Source organism: Phocoena sinus, chromosome 5 (genome assembly GCF_008692025.1).
Source record: "Phocoena sinus isolate mPhoSin1 chromosome 5, mPhoSin1.pri, whole genome shotgun sequence".
NCBI classification, from domain to species: domain Eukaryota; kingdom Metazoa; phylum Chordata; class Mammalia; order Artiodactyla; family Phocoenidae; genus Phocoena; species Phocoena sinus.
In genome coordinates, this window is record NC_045767.1 from 64,067,127 (window position 1) to 64,083,530 (window position 16,404).

Below are 16,404 nucleotides of genomic sequence, written 5' to 3' on the forward strand. Positions count from 1 at the left end.
CTTCCTAAGGAGGCAGCACCATTTCTCAAAGTAGCATGTGATGGTCACACACATTTAAGATAATAGCCCAATCAAGGGAGAGGCCTTGATTCATCTGATTTACCCCCCACCAGAAAAATCATCTATCGAAACAATCTTGACTTACAAGATTCTTAATGGCTCAAAAGTGCCTTATCAGCTTAAGCTGATCTAAGAAAATAAACATGTCATAACTGATCGTATGAGCGGCTCCAGAAACAGAATAGCTCAGCTCCGATGGGTAGTCCTTACAAATAAACCAGGCAATCACACACTACAGAATTAACTAGAATTTCAGCAAATTCATGGGGAGCCCAATGGAAATGCCCTTGCCAAGTGAACGCTAAAATCCTCCTGTAGTCAAAATGTGGTCAGGGGCTAGATGTGGGCCTTAAACATTTTGCTCTGACTAGAGCCACTTCTCAACTGGAACCCAGTTAACTTGGGCCCTCAAATTGAAGGGTTATGCTTAGATTTTAGGGTAAAGCGACATAACTACAACAAAATGAGTTCATCTAAAGGGTCCGGCTAACACCAAACAGAAACAGAATGCCAGAAGCCAGCGGCAGGCCTGGAATCAGGGTCGACGCAGTGTGTTCTACATCGACGGCCCGTGCTGTCTAGAAGCACCGTGCCCTGGAGCCCGGCAGGGTCCTGTATGATTAAAAACAGGCCAGGCCCTGGTCCAGGGGACAGAGATTTTCAGCATCACTGGTTAAAATAAAACCAGTTTCCTGTTAACCAGAAAACGCCAGTTATCAGAAAAACCTCATTTTCTCAGCATTTTAATCGTTGAGATTTTATGGTGATAAGAAGAAAGGAAATTATTTTTCCGGAGAGTGTGCTGTAGCAATTTCTCTGGGACCTTATATCTTCTGGGACAAGGTGTCCAGTGTGGTCTTTTTTTGGAGGGACATAAGAGTAGCCCAGACAAAATCAGGGGAGGCCCAGCTCTGCCCACTGGCTCAATTTGGGGGCAAGTGGTGCTTCTGGAAGGGCAGGGCTGCACTACAGCCAGGTTTCCTGGAAGTGGTCATTTTGTTCAGGCTGTTCCCATAAATTCCCCTAGAGCATAGGTGGTGATTTTTCTTACTCCTCAGATTCCAAATCCTTTCAGTAACTGGCTTGGCAGGCTGCATTAAGAGCAGTCAACAGAGAGGGCAAATGCCTCGGAAAGCTAGGCCAAATCAGGGCTTGGGAGGCCGCCAGGGCTGTGCCAGGAACCAGTGGCTCCAGCAGGGTGGGGACCCGTGCAAAACCACGCGTTGCCTCCACGGCTTCAGGACTGGTAGCTACCAGCCACAAAGTCCCATCTTGGCCCCTTCCAGGGTTTTCCAGAAGGTTCTCACATTTTCTGCACAAGACAGGCATCGTAATCCTGTCGTTTAATGGGGGTGAGTGCGGCTGTTAGCATCTCACCAGTCAGGGAGTGCCTTCCTCGGCATTCACTGGTAGGAGGAGACCTCAGTGAGCTCAGGTCCTCAGAGCACCAAAAGAAATATTTTTCATGTGATGTCTTGGAAACTATTTCTAACAGGCAGAGGCTCACTGAGCCTTCAGAGGCCACAAGCCTAAAAATGTTGCAGACTCTTTGGAAACCAAAGAGGCTTTTCTGAGACTGTGTGAAAAGGCTGCCAATGTCCTTGCAGCTGGTGATCTGAAGATTCTTCCCTTTCACTCTTTTTTCTTCCTGTTCCTTCCCGCATGGGACCCCTTCCCTGGGTGGTTCCTTTTATTCTTCAACAGTGACAGCCTCCTCCCGACTGCAACCTTCACTGCAGCTGCAAGAGCTTGGAGGGAGGGGAGGAACCCAACTCCTCTGAAGCGGTGAGGGCTGTTCAAAGCTCAGCTCCCTAGCTCTTCTGGGGGCAAATGCTTTTATTTATTTATTTTTGCGGTACGCGGGCCTCTCACTGCTGTGGCCTCTCCCGTTGCGGAGCACAGGCTCCGGACGCTCAGGCTCAGCGGCCATGGCTCACGGGCCGAGCCGTTCCGCGGCATGTGGGATCTTCCCGGACCGGGGCACGAACCTGTGTCCCCCGCATCGGCAGGCGGACTCTCAACCACTGCGCCACCAGGGAAGCCCAGCAAATGCTTTTTTGGGGGGTGGGACTGCGCCGCGAGGCTTGCAGGATTTTAGTTCCCCGACCAGGGATTGAACCCCCGGCCCTCCGAGTCCTAACCCCTAGACTGCCAGGGGGTTCCCAGCTTTTTATGTTTTATTCACAGTGCCCATGACCCATCTTCACCCCAAGACTAATACCCAAACTGTCGAGGGACTGGCTAGGAGAAGGCAGTCTCTCCTGACTCTTCACACTGGCCTGCTACAGAACGCTGCTTGTCTCCCGACATCCCTACCCTTGTCAGAACCTCAGAGCAGGCGGCATCAAAGACTCAAGCTGGAGGCCCCCCAGCGGTAGACCAACAGTAAATCAAGCCAGCGCTGTAGGGTGTGCCATCCAATACAGTCACCACTGGCCACATGTGCAGACCAAGCACTTGAGATGTAACTAGAGCAAACTGAGATGTACCATAAAATACACACCAGATTTTGTAAAACATCTCCTTACTAATGTTTATATTGATTACATTTTGAAATGATACTATTTTCGATATACTGGGTTAAATAAAATCTGTTATTAAAATCAGTTTCACCTGTTCCTTTTCATTCATGGGGCTAGTAGAACACTTAAAATGACCTACGTGGTCGGCGTTATATTTCCATAGGACAGCACTGCTCTAGAAACTCTGAAAGAAACTTCGGGCTGGTCTGAATGTCAGGAACGTTCCTAGAGAAAAGCAGAGTGGAGCTACACTGACACAGGAGGGAGGAGTTCGTCAGAGAATGAGAGACGGGCTTTTTGTTTCGGAAGAAACAATTTTCACTCGCTAGCCGACCAGCGGGCCAGGGCGGCAGGGGCAGCAGGGGCGGCAGGATACTACCCGGATTTTATTCTGGTGCCTGTTTAGCTCAAGCCAGCCTTCCGGTCTGCATTGGCACATCAGGGGCAGGAACTGGGAAGCTGTGATGTGATCCGTCTCCAAGGCTGTCAGCCCTCCAGGAGGAGAGGGACCTGCGTTTGCCCTGTAAGTCACACAGAGGCATTTTTGTATCTGGGCAAAAAATCCAATAGGAACAGCTGCTGTTTCAATGCTACGGAACTACCCTAAGCGCTTACTGTCTATTCAGTGTTCTCAGATATCCCATTCAGTTGATGTAATTACTGCCTGTGTTTCACAAATAAGGAAGCAGAGTCCCCCAGGGGTTAATAAGGCAGAAAATCACACCGGCTAAGAGAGAAAATCAGGGTTTGCCTCATGTCCCCCCTTTGCACCCTGCTCTACCTTGTTCCAGCCTCTGCTTGGACCCGAGGCCCCCCCCCCCCCACCCAGCTGCTGGGTCTGGCCTGCTCCACAGCCGGCTGCTGGCCCCGGGTGAGCTTTCCTGGCCTCTGCTGGCTGCTCCTGACCCAACAGGTAGAGAGAGCCCCAGTCCCTGCCCAGCACCCAGCCGTGTGCCACGGGCTGTGGGAATGTAGGAGAAGCATCCAACAGCGTGCTCTCTGCTGGCTGGGGGAGCTCCACTTGGGCAGGAGGGTCAGCCCTCCTCAGGGCCCTGCCCAGTCCCCAGGTGCTCCCTCGGGGTTGGCATCTGCTCCCGGGCCCAACCGGGCTTGAAGGGCCTTTGTTGTCCAGCTCTCTGTTTTCTGTTTCACCCCGGCAGGTTCCATCTGGCATTTAGATATTATAAATAGCAGCTGCTAGGGTGTGACTTGGGTGGAAACCTGGAGGCTGTACTCCACCCTGAAAGGGGAAAAAAAGCTTATTTAATTCATTTCTGCGCTTGGAAGCTTCTAGCTGTTTAGAATGCCAATTAGGTGGCAGCTGCGTGGTTTTTTCCTTTCTCTATCCCAAGAAGGCCCGTTTGCTTTTCTGGGCCTGTCGACTGGAGCTCTTACAGGAGGTTGGGTGGGGCAGGCTTGGCAGGACCACGGCGGCTCTGAACATGGGCTGGCTGAGTTTTGCTGACTTTCTGCCTGTGGGTGGGGAGTGGGCAAGTTTCCACAGAGGGGCCCAGCCCTTCTCAGTTTCTTCTGCGATGCAGGAGCTTGGGGTGAGAGGAGAGATGTTCCCCTGAGAGAGCAGCCAGCCAGTGCCTGAGGAAGACCCCACCCTAGTGCCCTAACAGATGCCTTCGGAAGGGCATCCAGCAGACCTCGTGGCTCCAGTACGGCTTGGGTCTCTGCACAAGGCATCTGGCATCGACCATGCTGCCTTGTAGATGATATCCACTCCGCCCAGGCGCTGTTTCCCCATTGCTGTGCTGGGGGTTACAGTGTCCGCCAGGGTTCCGGGGAGGGCGGCGTGGCCCAGTGCGTGGAAAGCGCCTTTGGCACGGCGCCTGGCACGCAGTGAGGGCCCACAGATGCCAGCTCTCACCAGCTTCCGTGTTAGGTTGAAACACTAAGCCAGATAACACTCAGAGCAGTTCCTAAAGGGTTCAGTGCAACTTACAGGAAGACCAGAATAAATTGGAGGGCTTCCAGTTATCAGCCAAATGTTAATATCTAAAACGATATTTAAAAATGAAAGCACTATATAATAAAATACAAAATGTTCCTTAATACAAAATAAAAAGAGCATTGCAAGGCAAAATGACGGCAAGAAAGCAAAGCAAGCGGATATGTCAGCCGACAAAAATGAGAAACACCCAGACACTCGTGCTCCGGGAGTCTTCACCGTTATGAAAAGTCCTTGGTGTGTGACCTTTTGGCTCCTTTTCCACGCATATAATAATTTGCATTTGTGTGTGTGTGTGTGTGTGTGTGTGTGTGTGTGTGTGTGTGTGTGTGTCTGGGCGGGTGAGGGCTGAGGCTCTGATGTAGTTAGTGAAAGGAATAAATGAGTAACACTTCTCTGTGGATAAGCGTGGGGCGGGGCTGCTGACAGTCTCCACACTGTCAGCCGTGGTGACAGGGAGGTTTCCTTAAGGGTCTTCTTTGTGGACTTTTTCTGCAGAAAAAGCCAATGGACAGCCCTGTGCAGTTCCTGTGGCCAAGAGACCAACACCCGTTTGGGACTGTCCAAGAAGAATGGGAAAATTCTAAAGGAGGACTCAGGTCCTGCCATTTGGCAAGGGGAGCTCAAGGTCATTGGAATTTGGGCAAAACTGTGAATATGATGTCACTATTAAACAAATATTGAGTCACCTGTTCACTTCATAAGTAGCTTCTGTTGTGTGGTTAATTAGGATGAAAACATAGTATTCATTTTAAATTAAATCCAGAGTCCATTCCAGCATCTGTTGAACAATAGTGAGAGGGTAAGATTTGAAGCAATTCCCCCATATTCTTCAGATTCTATCAGCTGTGAGACACTTTGGGTGTTCAAAGACGGCTGGCTGCCTTTCATTCCTCCAATCTCCATCCTTCCCTGTCACGATGGAGGAGGAAAGGGAATACCAGGCCCACCTAGTGCAGCGTCTTAGGTACCCAACTGAGTGAACAATTTGAACCCAACACATCCCAAGTTGCAGAAGCTGGCCAAGTCTCTCGTCATTCAGGACTACCGCTTTGCCCCCTTCAGGCGCGGGGAAGCCGATGCTCGGGAGAACTTCAGGTGTGTGCCACACCCCTGGGAAGAAGCACACCCTCTCTTGCCATGCAGAAGCCATAGTCTGGACTCCATTCTCATCCGCGATGTCCAGAGTTTAAGTGCAACAAAGGAGTTAAATCTGACTATAGAAACTTTGGTGCTTTCTAGATGCTAACACTGTGTTGCAGGGTGCTTCAGGGGAGCTCAACTGTACGTTATGTTTCCTCCGAACACGGTGCCTGTGAATCATGCTCCTTGGGGAGTATCAGATGAGAGAAGCTTACTGGCTGGCAGGTAATGTAGGGACCGCTTTCTTCAGATAGGTCCTTGCCTTGGGTCTTCCATGGCCTCTGAAAGTCTTCAGGGGTCCAACCTCTTGTTCTCTCTTCTTCCCTTTCCCCTACTGGAGAGAGTCTCACCATCTCCCAGAACGCCATTTAATGTCCCTTCTTCTTAGACTGAGTCACCATTATCAGATGTCAAGACGTTTCATATGGAGACATCAATGTCACTTTTCAGGGAGACAGTGTTTTAAAACCTGAAGACAGAGAAGAATAGGGAATAGCTGCAGATAAAGACCATTGGTTTCATTCATTCATTTATTTTTTTTCCCTTCACTGAGAACCTGGAGAAACACTTCTTAAATCCACCTTCTCCACTGCCACCACCTTGTTCAAGAGACCATCTGCTCTGGGCTGGACAAGTGCAAGAATTTCTTAACGGTTCTGTTTGCTCCCATTCTTGACTTTCTCCCACTATTCTCATCAAGGTGATGTAAACAACAACAACAAAACCCCCGAATCTGATCTTGTCTGTTGGCGCCCCTGCTGAAATTCACTGACTGCATTTCCCTTCCATCCGTCACTTGTAGGATGAAGACTAAACCCTTCAAGGTCCTTTGAGCCATGGCTGCTGCCTGTCCCCAGCATCAGCTGTCCCTCTGTTTCTGTCCTGCAGTGAGACTGGCTGTCTTTCAGATCCTCAAATCTGTATGAGCCACCCTTCCCCCCCTTCACTTCCTCAAAAACGCTTTCACAGCCTTCAGGCTTGAACAACTTCCTTGCAATATGTTCTCTTAACACTTGGTAATTGCCTTTCATTATCATTTATCAGAGTGATGATTACGTATTTTTCTGGTGGTTATTTGTATTCACAGAAATTAGTCTGTCTCTCTGTCAGACTATCCGTTGCGTGAGAGCAGGGGCTGTGCCTGTTTTGCTCACCATTCTATTCTCAGAGCCTAGCACAGAGCCCAACACAAAGTGCTGAATAAATATTTGTCAGATACTTGAATAGATTTGTAGACTGGGCTCCCAGGAGTTGATCATCAGCTAAGAGACAAAAAGATTCTTCAAAGCCCTCTTCAAATGTCATCTTCATCGTGAAGCTTCCCTGTTCAATCCCCTTTTCTCCTCTCCACCCTGGGCAGAATAAATCTCTTCCAGCATATGCCCCAGTGTGCTCTGTGTCCTTAGTCATCTCTTCTTGGGCTTTTTTTTTTTAATAGCTAAATTAATTTATTTTTATTGAAGTATAGTTGATGTCCAATGTTGTATTAGTTTCAGGTGTATCTCCTTGGGCTTTTAGAAGAAGACTGGTCTGACCTCATCCATACCTTTCAACTGGACAGCTCCACCTGGATGCCTGTATCCATTTCTCAGGGATGCTTTAACCAAGTACCACAAACTACAAGTCTGAAATCAAGGTGTCGGCAGGGCCATGCTCCCTCTGAAACTTGTGGAGGAGAATCCTTTCTTGCCTCTTCTAGCTTCTGGTGTTTCCTGCATGTCCCCTCCACCTGCCCCACCCAGTTCAGCTGCCTGGGAAAATCCTACTGACCCTTTCAGCTCCTTGGTGCTCTCTTCTGTGCAGCTGATCTGACCCATTACCAAGGATAGTCAATTACTCCCTCCTGGGCGCCCACTGCACCTTGCCTGTAATAACAACATTGTCCTTATCCCCTGTTATCACAATGTTTTAATATCCACTGTATCATGGAATAGTAGATGGTAGGTGCCTTGAGGGCAGGGACTGTGTATCATTCAGTTTTCAAGTTTATATCTCCAGCACCCCACAGGGTGATTGGCATGAAGAAGGTACCCAATCCGACAAACGATGAATGAGTGAATAAATGAATAAATAAGTGAACTGATTAAGTGGAATCTGAACAGGCGGTCAGTGGAGGGTGATGGGGAAGACCTCGAGGACCATGAAAACACTCTGTGGGACTCTATGGTTCGGAGACATTAGAAGTCAATGATCGCAATTTAAGCTTAAGTCGAGTTCAGAGTAATAGTGGCCCATATAATGTGTGCGGGCTCGAGGGAGTGAAAGGATTATAGAAAATAAGACTATTATGTGTGCAATCAGGAAGGTGAAGTTTAAAAAGAAGCCCCCGAATTACTTTTAACTCATGAGTGAGCGTGCCAGAGTGGAATAAAAGTGGGTCCTCTTAGTGGAAGGTGGTTGTCTAGAAAGATAACATGCATGTGTGTGACACAACCAGAATGACTATTAAAATCATGTGTACTGGCACACTGGAAAAGCACGAAATAGGATTTGTGAACAAAATGCAACTCTCCTATCTATCTATCAGCTATCTATCTATCATCGTACATTGTATGTACGTATGTCTCTGTGTCTCTATGTATCTATATCTCTATCTATCATTTATATAAATATATATCTATCATCCGTGTATTATGTATGTATATATCTATTATCTATCTATCTATCTATCATTTATCTATCATCTGTCTATCACCTGTCTACTCCATAAGAGCAGTACGGGCAGATTCGAGTTTTGTGGGGACCCCATTGTCTCTTTAAATTTTATTTGATAGCAACAGAAGCCCTCTACCCCCGCTGATGACTTGGGCAAGCCAAGGAACTTACTGTCACATTCAGGCAATTAAAAAAGTCCCTTGAGCTGCAAAAAGTAGGCTCACTTCAGATCTTAGCATTCCAAGTCCCAAGTAACCGTTAAAACTCTGCAACCAAGCCTTCAATCTTCCCTCCTCCCTTGGCTCAGACCGACCTGGTCCTGGAAGCCTGCCCTGGGAGAGGGGACATGGTCCTTTTCCTCTCCTCTCCTCTCCTCTCCCTCTGTTCCCCTCCTCCCCTTGCTAGCTGCTGTTTCCCTCCATGCCTGGAATGAAGCCCAGAAAGGGGAGAGGTAAGGGAATAAGATAGTTCTCACATGGCTGGGTGGCCGAAGCCCTCTGGGCCGGCAGCTGGCCTCTGTGGGGTGGCCTGGCATATGATTAAAGCCAGCCCTGGCACGGGCTCTGCAGAGGTCTCCAGCTGGGCCCCTGTCTCCTGTGGTTCCCTTGATCCAGGCTGAAGTTCTCCATCCCTCTGGGTGGTCTCATGTGACTCCTGCCCCAGCTCCAGGGCTGCCAAAGGTATAACAGCCAGCCCCTTTCTGCCGAGGTCTTCTGACCACCCCACAGCACTCCATACCTGTTCCCTTTCCCACGGGGCCCACATCTGGTCTTGAGACGCTCCCCTTGCTCTGCCACCAAAGTAGTATCCATTGCTAAAGTTTAAATGTCCCTTACAGTGTTCCAGCGCTGAAGTCCTATGTACTTTACGTTTATTATGCTCACAACCACCTACAAGGTGGGTAGATCTGGCAGGCCCTATCCGTGGGTATTTATTTAAAACTTCAGCCTTAAGTTCCGTTGTCACAAAACACAGCAGGCATATTTCATTTTGTGATCGGTTTCTATTGCAGACACAGGAATCGAGAGATTGACGCTTTATCTCAGTTTGACCATAAACTCACCGTGAAGCTAGGGTAAGCCAGGCATAATTGGAATGGACTCGTCAGCACCAAGGTTCCCTCTTGCACTAAAATTCTGTGACTTAAGATATAATTCTCGAATAAGGAATTATATATAGGTGTTTGGGATGGGTAAGGTAGGAACTAAGGCATGGAGAAGCCCAGACTGTTCAGATATAAGTAACCCTTAAAAGTCTTGAGCCTCTTTGAGAATCCCCTGGTGGTCCAGCGGTTGGGACTCGGCACTTTCTCTGCCGGGGCCTGGGTTCAATCCCTGGTCAGGGAACTAAGATCCCGCAAGCCATGTGGCATGGCCAAGAAAAAAAATCTCGAGCCTCTTTAAGTTTTGAAAAAATGATATTTAAAGTTCCTCAACATCTAGGTCTTTACCATTGCTTCTTTGATACTCCTAAAGAGAAGTCTCAGTCAAAAGAGAGGATTCATGTGGTTTTGAGAACCTTAAAAACATTTGTCTCTTTAACTCATTAACTCCACTACCAGAAATAAATTCTAAAAAAACAATCAGGAGCATACACAAAGATCTGTGTGTAAGAAGATGAATCACCGTAGTCTTTACCGCAGTAAAAAGTAGGAACTACTCCCCTTGTTCAATTTCTGCAATACCCCTTCAGAGAGGATCTCAAGCCATGTGAAATATAGCAGTGTTCTCTCCCCTTATCCTGCCTTCCTGTCTTACATCCTAACACTCATCACCATCTAATGCAGTATATGTTCATTTGTTTACTTGTTTTTTTTTGTTCATTCGTTTGTTTTGCTCGTACCACGTGGCTTGCAGGATCTTAGTTCCCCCACCGGGGATTGAACCCATGTCCTGGCAGTGAAAGCGCAAAGTCCTGGCTATTGGACCACCAGGGCATTCCCAATTTGTTTACTTGTTTACCTTCTTTCTCCCAACTAGGAAGTTCTCTCCATGAGAGCAGTAGGGGCAGATCCAAGTTCTGTGGGGCCTGAAGAACACGTATATCTGAGGTCCTTTTTTAGAAAATTAATTAAAAAATAAGAATAGAAAATTGAGCATGAAAGTGAATATGAATTTAGAATAAAAAGAAAAGGTCCTTGAAAGGCTCCTCATTAGCCTGGCAGTGAGTGTGCCTCAGAGGGGAAGGGGCTTGTTCTGTCTTGTTCAAAACTGTATCTCCTGGACCTAGACCAGTGCCCGGCACGTAGCAGGTGCTCAGGAAGTACTTTTGGAAAGAAAGAGGAAGTAACAATGGAGATTGATTAAATGAATGAGCAAAAAGAGGTGGAAGAGGTCACATAACTGGCCCCCAAACACAACTAGTAACAGAGAGAACTGGATCTGGACATAGTTTTGCTCTCCCCACCTTTCTGGGTTTGTGGCTGCCTAGCTAGAATCCATTCCCAGCGTCCCTTGCAGCTACATGTGACCATGTGATGGAATTCTTCCATTTTAAATGTGAGCAGAAATCATTGTGCTGCTTCTTAGAACCTTAAGCTTATGGGTGCCTCTTCCATGCTCTCTTCTTTTCCCCTTCTGGCTAAAATCTGGATGTGGTGGTGACTCAGTTTGACAAGATCCTGATGGGAATGGCAGAGCAACAACTTGCAAAGAACGAAGATTCTAGAACAACTGTAAATAACAGAGCCGCTTTACTTACCAGCACAGTCCCCATCTGGATTATGATGTGACAGAGGAATAATCTTCTTTGTTCTTTAAGTCTTGGTATTTGGGGGCCTTTTTGTTATAGCAGCTTCACCATATACTAACTAATACAGTTTTTAAAGCCAGGCCCTTTTCATCACACTATACTGTCTGCTAGCAACACTACCAGAAATAGGGAGGGCGATTTACTTACAGTCAGGCTGGACGGATGTGCTGTGGCTTTCTCCTGGCTGTTCCTCATGCTTCCCTTCCCTTGTAATAGTAACAACAGCTAACTATGTGTCAGGTACTCTCCTAAGTGCTTTCCATGAAATGACATTTAATCCTCACTTTTTGAGTAGATAGTATTATTATCTCCATTTTACAGATGAATAAATCAAGGCACAGAATGTTTAAGTAACACAGCTAGTAAGCGTGAGAGGTAGGATTTAGACCCATGCTGGCCTGTTCCAAAGCTTAGTTTCCCTTCCCGTCCTTCAGATCCATTCAAGTCTCCCCCATTGTGAATAGGCCAATAGTAGCACCAGATGTCCGTAAATAAAAAAGAAAATCTCCTCCCCCTTTCTCTCTGTCAACTGTTCTACATTTATGTCTCTTTGATATCTTTCCACGATGGTGGGAGCTCTAGCGTTGGGGGATGTCATTTGGTTCCAATCAGCCAGCATTTCATCAGGGGACATCAGAGAGAGCCTGAACTGGGAGGAGATTCGGTCTCCGGGCCTGGCTCTGCCACGGGTTTGTGCTTGACCTTGACCTTGGCCCTCCCCTCTGTAACGTGACAAGCATGGATAGTCTCCAAGTTTCCTCATAACTATGAAATCTAAGATCTGCGGTTCTGTCCTTCCTTGGCTCGCTGTCTGTCCTCTGGCACTGCTGGCAGGAGGCCAGGGAGAAAAGGTCAGCTCCATACCTGGGGTCTTGGAGAGGCATCGAGTGGTTTCACTGGATTCAGAGATGCAAAGGAGAAGGTGAGGGTAAGTCAGACTCTGCTGGTCTCCTGTTGGTTCTGCTACTAAAGGCTCAAATGTGTCCTAGATATGCAGATGCAAATGAAACATGATTTAGGGTAAGAGTGGGGATGAGGAAGCTTCCAGCCTCGAAGAGGGAACTTGAATCCAACTGAATGAACAGTGCAATGATCCCCAGCCTAGAATCCCAGTTTACCTGTAAGTCGGGGTAGGATGCCCTCCAAGAGATGAACAGATGGATTTAGTTCCAGTGCCCACGAACTTCTGTCAGTGGTGGGAAAAGAGGTGTCCCCTAAAAGAGAGACAATAAGCAAGAAGAAGAATTTGAGAACACGTGAATGAATAAATGAGGGATAGGACAATTTTCCTCCTTCAAACATCTTTAGCAATCAAACGCAGAAGGACTTCGGCTCTCTGGAAGGCTTAGGTGGATCTCCCCATCACCATTCCATGTCGAATTGGTCATGGCTGCAACATGTCAGGGTGCAGGAGGTTAGGGGGAGCCTTTGATTCTGGCTGTCTGCTAAAATCAAAGTTTCCCTCCTTCCTGATTTTTACCATAGTTTCCCTTCTGGAAATTACTTGCACATGGTTGATACGGGATCAGTTCTGAGCTAAGAAAATGGCAGCCAGGATCTATTTGGTCATATAATGAGCCATGGCAGAAAAAAACAGGGAAGAGATAAGACCTTAAGCTGTAAGCAGAGTGGGCCTTTGCCGAAAGGGGGATGACCAGTGCTTTTGCTTTCTCAACAAAATTAAAGAACTGAATGTCTTGACTTGCACGGCTTGGCAGATGTTCTCTTTGCTGCAAATCTATTAGCTCCTTGCTTACTCTGTCGAGTGGGTGATGCAAAAATAAAAGCTGCAAGGGAGGAGCCCGCAGTGACAGGAAGGACACGGGGCCTCTGAGAGATCGGGAGCTGAGGGACAATGACCCAGAATTCAGAGGAAAGGGGCATCTGAGGGAGCAGCTCTGCACCGCGTTCAGTTCAGTTTTTTCTGAACAAGGGAGAACATTTGTGCAGCCATAGATCATTTGCATTTCAAAGAGCAAAAGCCAAACTGAGCTGCAGACATACTTTGTGCTGGGGGAGGCAAGCATAGTGTCCATACCCCCAGATACGTCCGTGCCACCCAAGGGAAGCTGTCCCATACATTTGAGAACTTTTCAATGATGTGGGTCCTTTTTCTCTCTTTCCCCTTCCTATTTCCCCTTCCAGACTGGCTGCGTGTCTGTCACTTCAACTCAGGGCAGCCATTGGGAACCTTCTGTGCTAGATAATATCTCCTCCCCAAATTAAAAGTGGTCCTTTCCTACTTACTCAGAGCCCTGGTATCAGGATGGTTGAGGAAGATTGTTAAATGGCAGTATGATGTGAAGATTTCCTGGGGATTTCAATTACCCTGCTTCCTCTACCCTTCAGGATAAAGGTTAATCACGGGAGGGGGAATGAAAATAACACACTGCCTGATGAGAAATGAGGGCTGGGTCAGATGGCACCCACAGAAGCTGGCTGAGATTTCAATTTCTTACCGTGATGAAAACGGCATTTCCATTAACGGCTGCTGTAGACATTACTTACCGAGAGTCGCCTGTGATAGCATCACCCAGCAGGTCATGTGGTGGGGACCGGTCCGGCTAGGGATGGCTGCTGGAGCATCTACTCATCTGCCTCCACACAGTCCCAGGGATGCTGCAAACGAGCAAAGGTGGCACTTCGGTGCGAGTGAACTGGGAGGTCCGAGTACATATATCATGGTGATTTAAAAATGTTTCCTCCTCTTACCCTTTTCCTGTGACCTTTCCCTGTCTGATTTGAATTCATGATTTTTTCCGTGTGTTCCGCAGGAAGCCAGATATAGGTCAACAATAATACATAGCAAACAGTGTTATCTTCCAGGTACCTACTAGGTACCCTACTAGTGTATCTCATATACACTATCCCTCATAGTTTCAATAACCCCGTGTGATGGAGCTTGTCCTTCAGTATCCATTCTTCCCTTCCTCCTTAATAATAGAATCCCACTTGTTTCTTAAGCTAGGCAGATGACTTCCTTCAATTAGATCATTTAGCCCAGCTTTTCTTGTAGTTGTGTGTGCCCATGTGGTCAAGGAGATGTAAGCAGAAGTGCTGCATGCGAGTTTCAGGAAGTATAACTAACGGAGAGGAACATCCCTCCCTCCTTTTTTTTTGGCTGCACCACTGTGGGGCCTGTGGGACCTTAGTTCCCTGACCAGGGGTTGAACCTGTGCCCCCTGCAGTGGAAGTGCAGAGTCTTAACCACTGGACCACCAGGGAAGTCCTGGAACATGCCCCTTTTGGTCTCTTCCTTTCTGTGCTGACTGGAATGTGGACATGATGGCTGGACGTGAACAGCCATCTTAGACCAGGAGGCTGACATTGTTGGCAATGGTAAAGCACCAAGATGGAGCTGCAGTCCCTGAAAATTGTGAGGGAGAATTTTGAGTTTTTTGGTCACCTGCAGTCGAACCTGTCCTACCAGAAACACCCTGCAAGAACATAGTAGAATGAGGTGCTGGAGAGTGTGGGCTTTGGGGTCAGACATCCCTGGTTAAAATCCTACTTCCTGTACACTTGCCAGCCTTGTGACCTTAGGCAAGTTATTTCGCTGCTCTGTGTCTGACTCTTCATTTGTAAAATCAGTATAAATAAAACCTTAATGGATTTGAGGGAGTGAATTAAACTATATAATATACTTAAAATTTTCAGCATCTGGTGCAAGGTAAGTGCATGAAAAATGGTAGAGTTATTCTCATATTATAGATGAGGAAAATCTCATCAGACCTCAGAGAAAAAACCTCAGAGAAGTTAAGTAACTTCCCCAAGGCCATGCAGATAAATAATTTAGAGAGTTGGACACAGAAGCCCCCAACGCTTGTAATTTTTCCCTGACGCTGACCACCATGGATGCCTAGATAAAAAAACAAGGAGAAAAGTGCACTCTTCCTCATTTCATACTTGTGAGCTAACACATCTAGATACACACACACGTTCACTCACACACACAGCTCAGCTTTCTTTGAATAGAGAATTATTATTTCTTACAAATGCATCTGCTGAAATGGGAATGTTGATTTGTTTGAACTACCGTGTGCCAATATCAGAAATTTGTTACAAAATTTCCAACAAGCTGTGCTGACCCCCCGGGTCACCAGCTGGCGATCTGTCCTCTGTGACGTTATCACATTCTGCGTTTCCTTGCACAAGGAGCTCCCTTTTCTATGATGAGACCGGGGCTGAGGTTTGGATGGGATTGTTTTATAGCAACTGCGGGCTCTTGACGACAAGGGTGAGCTCAGTGGTCTGTCATTCGAGGTGGACGATTTAAGGAGCTTGTGAGTGGCATGAAGGCAGGGGCAGTGTCTGTTTTGTTCACCGATGTGTCCTCACCCAGATGGGCTCAGTTATCGTGAGTGAATGAACTTTTAATGAACGAGAGCTCCAGGATCATCACGCAACAAACAGTCCTGGATGAATTGCTAACCGAGCAGGACCCTAGGGGCCTTCCTGGGACAGACCCCTCACCCATATCCTCTGCTTCAGCTCCTCTCTGAAGGACCTAGATAATAGTATCTGATGCACATTTCCTCAGTTGTTTTACAGATGTATGTGAAACCCCACCAAATGGAAGAAATTAACTACTTGATGACCATGAGCACACAGCCCCCAGATCTACTGGCCCCTAAAGATTGATAATGTTAACCCCTGTGACACCACCCTGTTACCTCACCATCAACCAATCAGAGAATTGTGCACAAGCTGATCACTTACCCTGGGATGCCTCTCCCTTACCTGGCCTTTAAAAATGCTTTGCTAGGACTTCTCTGGCCATGCAGTGGTTAAGAATCCGTGCTTCCACTGCACGGGGTGCAGGTTCAATCCCTGGTCGGGAAACTATGATACCGCACGCCTCGCGGTGCAGCCAAAAAAAAAAAAAAATTGCTTTGCTGAAACCCATTGGGGAGTACGGGTGTTCTGAGCACTAGCTGTCTTGAGCTCCTTGCTTGGTGCCCTGCAATAAACGCTGTACTTTCCTTCACCACCACCGGGTGTCAGTAGGTTGGTTTTACTTCGTGTAGTTGAGCAGACCCATATTTGGCTCGGTAATAAATTCAGCCACTGAATTGATGCTCATAGGACTCCCCACTGGGGCCCAGGTATGGGGGCCACTTGCCCAGCTTTGCCCCCAACCCTGATGCCCAATCCCACCATTTTAATAGCACTTCATCTTCCTTTTAGTGAGCCTCCCACCGTGGGCTGTTTTTTGGAAGAGGGTGGCAGGTGGAGGAAGTGCCTGCCTCTTAGAAACCAAAGGGGCCAGATCCTCTCTCTGGGAACTTTGAATCTGAACAATGGCTGCAAGGTTAG

General features: G+C 47.5%; 1 protein-coding gene and 1 non-coding gene across 3 annotated transcripts in view; one reads left to right on the forward strand and one right to left on the reverse strand.

Moving 5' to 3' along the window:
• The window catches only part of TBC1D1 (TBC1 domain family member 1), a 363,204-nt gene that overhangs the window by 241,665 nt on the left and 105,135 nt on the right, over positions 1-16,404 (forward strand). The window lies entirely within an intron of this gene.
• TRNAG-UCC lies at positions 14,241-14,313 on the reverse strand. Its single transcript has one exon. It is a non-coding gene; the product is annotated as a tRNA-Gly (tRNA).